Below are 4,085 nucleotides of genomic sequence, written 5' to 3'. Positions count from 1 at the left end.
CTCGAGTGGTGTATCCGTGGTTGATGGAAAATTTCGACTGAACCGGTAATTTTTTTTCTCACCGGGGAGTTTTACTGGGAGATCCTCTATGAGTTGATCGTATTAAAATCATTCTTAAATTAATTTTCCTAACATATAGAATCGGTTTGGGGAATTATTATCGTATTTATCTATATTTTTTTATTGCGCTTGTATATTTTCGTTTTTGAGCGAGTCTCATCAGCTTTGAATGTTGGCTTGGCGATCAACACATTGTGACCTTCATAACATGTGACCCTGACCGGACATGACGTTGTGTTTATTTACATCTGATTTTTAGTAATCGGCCAGATATTTACAGCATATGTGCTTAGAACTAATTCAGATTATATATATTGTTTAGTAATGCAAGTTTTAAGGATGCTTTAATTTATTTTGACGACACAACCTTTCGATTGATTTCCAAGATGGCGGCCACTCATGATCGCGATTGACGAAGTATCATGGGCATTTACGTTGCCGGTGTTACTTCCACCAATCAATGTCAATGTTTTTTTCATTTCTATTTCAGGTATGCTTTGCCGATTTTGTCAGAAATTTAATATGGAAACGCGAAATGGCTCTATGTGAAATTCCATGCCTTGTGTTAATCGGTGATGTGCTACCTAATTTGACAAAGCTGTCATTACTTTTTTCAGGCAAGCTTTCAAAAAAGTTGATGTAATTTTTCATTTGTCATTTGGTGTGTTATTGTGTGCTTGTCCTGAAAACTCTAATATCATGTTTAGTTTTTTTTCAGAGAAGATATCTTGACCTTTCATTGATAGACCCTGTTCTGTCAAGTACAATCACTATCATAAGTCAGTTGATTCATGGGGGCGAATATACAAAGAGTGTGGATGATGTAATTACAAACTTTGAGCCCCAGTTACCTGTTGTAGAGGATACAAAAAAGGCACAGTTTAAAGCCAAGGTTAGTAAAACATTGTCCATATCCTTTTCCCAATAAGCTGATAATATAAATTGTATTGGCTAACATTTTATTTAAAAATTTTAACTGCAACCGAACAATTGACTATACGTACATTGTCTTTGCATATTACAGATATACTACCCTTACATAGAAGCAGTTATTGAGAACCTAAAGGAAAGATTCCCAGACGTTAAATTGATTGATGCCTTCACCATATTTGATTCATCACTGATCACCAAATCACATGAGGATGTCATAGAAGATGCATCACAAAAGGAAAAGTTAGATAGATTTTTTTTTTCACTATGATAATAAACATTGTTCTGCCATTACTGAGACTCAACTGTTATTTATACGTTTGTCATGGAGTAATAAACAGCAATAAGTGCACAAACCACCCAATGCACTGAATGTAATGTATTCAATGTAATTTTGTCTTATTTAATTAGATGCTTGCTGAGCATTACAGTATGGACACTGAAGTTCTTTTATCAGAATGGGATTTATTTAAAATTCAACTGGACAACCAATATAGGGATATGTCTTTTGAAGGTCACTGTTGGAAAGCTGCAAGTGTTGTATCCATTTCTGGCAAAATTGGCTGCTGTCACTTTAGTCTTGCCACAGCTGGCGAGTTGAATTTGCAAGTAGTGTACACTTTAAAGGAAATAATATATTCTTCTTAAAATTTGAAACAATCTTAATGCAGTAGTATCTTGTTCTCATTCGATCCATTACTAAACTTTGATATCTATTTTCTATAGTATGGTAACAATTTCATTAGTCAATTCGTTTTGGAAATAACAAGAAATTGATAACAAGATACCCCTGTTATAATGGGGGAAATATTGTCAGATAGTGTTTAAATTTGCTATATTTGTACATTTTTTTTTGTGGAACATTTGCAACGTTCAGTGCAGGCTGACTTCCCCTTCCTACAATTACAACTCCTCTTGAACATGCCCTTGCCGGAACACTGGAGAGAAAACAAAATATATTTGGCTATCTGTTGATGAAACAAGACGATGTGAAATGGTTGTCAATGTCTAAATTACATATTACTTACTGTAACACTTTCAACCACCTGTCTTCCAAACACGTCACCATTTTAGATTCTTGGAGGACTTTCCACAACTCTGTATTGTCCTACAAGATAAATTATGAAAAAAGTTCCAGCTACAATCATCATAAAATAGTCTCATGGAAAAAAGGAACAAGTCTATTGAATGTATATATACCTGTGCCACTTCTACATTTACAGCAACTACCTCAGGATTTTCCATATTGGCGAACATTTGAGCTGCTGCACTAAATTCCTGTATGAAACGCATGCAAAACACAGATTATATGCGTGTTCCCATTACACATGTATGGGCTAGGGTTAGCAATAATCCCATATTGGCTAGACCCAGTTGCATTCATGCATGTTAGGGTCCTGAGTTAGTAGGGACTAAGGAACGATGCCAAACTTAGTAAAAATACAAATTATCAGTGTTTTTATCTATGCTTTCCCGATAACAATAGTGGTACTGTGGTTATTCATACTATAACAATGCTAGTGTGACAGTTTTAGTTGCAGAATAACGGGAAGTAGTACATTTGCTTGCTGTTTATCCGTTGAAGTCTCACAATGCACCAACATTGCTTGTTTTGTTAGAAATGACAATTACTTTTATGGGAATGACATACAAAAAAAATTAACAATTAATATAATAGTAAATATTTGCAATCAAGACCATATTTACAGCTATTGTTTCACCTTGGGCGAAGGGCTGGATCAGGTATCAAAAGCTGGCCAGATTTAGCTAGGATAAAATAGATGTACAGCTCATAGTACTTGCATCAAAACTTGAATTGAGGACATCCATCTTTTTTTACCAGTTTTTAATAGACCTAGAAACAGAAGAATGATTCATTGAAAAATAATGAATTTCGCCACAGCCCCACTGTCTGCAGTTACCTGTTCGTTGCTCAGTTTAGACATGCACTGAAAGTTTCCAGTAACATGTAAATCATTTTACTTGAAAGGCTAAATTTAAACAAACCTGACCACTTTTGACAATTTACAAAATAACAATTTAAATGAAGAACGAAAACCGGAAAAGCCGGAAGTTAACATTAATTTGAAATCTTTCACTTGCTTTCAGTTTATACACACTCCTTTAGTTTTACTAGATTTGGGACTGCAAATTTAACCATTTTTCCATGTATACTAACTTCCAAATTCACCAATTTGCTAGTTTGTTTCGACTTAGACACTAATTTGTTCAACTGACATGCTATATCACCTAAAACAAGATTAACCTGACTGGAGGTTTTACATTTTTTAAGAAGCAAATTTTTTTCTTGAAGATGATCTTTAAGATAATTTTTTTGCTTTTGCTTTTCTTTGACATTTTCATGAAACTAGATATTTTCTCATTTAGATTGACAGCATGAAAATTACTCCATGGACTGAAAACAAACTTTCTATTCACAACCCTTTCTCTAATTTTTAAGAATTTTAATCTTGTCATAACCATTTTAACAAACAGCTGAATATGATTTTTCTGTGAGAAATTTACAATAGACTTTGCTGTCATTAACCTTGAGGACATGATTGTATTTATCCTCTGTACACCAACTGATGTACTGATTTTATGAGACTCTATACATCTGCAAATGGAATCAATTACATGGAGACAAAGTTTTGTGGATTTAGGCATAGCCATGTTATGACTAACCCTATGTCTCCACAGGACCAAGCTCCTCTCAAACATTATGACAAACCAGAAAGAATATACACCTGTAAAATTACTTTATTTTTTGACCAAGACCAATTTACACCTCAAATAAAAAATGAGGAATAGAAAACCAGGCAAATTCTGTCAAACAAAAAGCCCGTATAAAACCTATCTGATTAAAATAAGATCCTATTTTGGGCTTTTTTTTTGTTACAATAATATCATTCATATTTTTTTCATATATTCTATTTTTTTAAGTTTTGGTAATCGCGAAAGCCCACAAGGATCTGACCAACCACCTATACAAATAGCGTTCAAGTCTCCTAGAATCTGCAACCAATCAGAACTCGTGTTACAATTCCCTTTCTAGGGCAGGAGGAGCGACACAACAAACAAACACATGAACAATG

The 4,085-nt window shown here is 34.1% G+C and overlaps 1 long non-coding RNA gene across 1 annotated transcript; it reads left to right on the top strand.

Moving 5' to 3' along the window:
* Positions 1-845: 845 nt before the first annotated feature.
* Positions 846-1,372, top strand: LOC146733700 (uncharacterized). Its single transcript, XR_014926697.1, has 2 exons — positions 846-952; positions 1,085-1,372. It is a non-coding gene; the product is annotated as an uncharacterized LOC146733700 (long non-coding RNA).
* The last annotated feature ends 2,713 nt before the right edge of the window (positions 1,373-4,085 follow it).

Source organism: Saccoglossus kowalevskii, chromosome 16, assembly GCF_978046115.1.
Source record: "Saccoglossus kowalevskii chromosome 16, keSacKowa6.1, whole genome shotgun sequence".
Lineage (NCBI taxonomy): Eukaryota > Metazoa > Hemichordata > Enteropneusta > Harrimaniidae > Saccoglossus > Saccoglossus kowalevskii.
The sequence above is the reverse complement of the archived record's forward strand: the minus strand, read 5'-3'. Positions and strand labels throughout refer to the sequence as shown.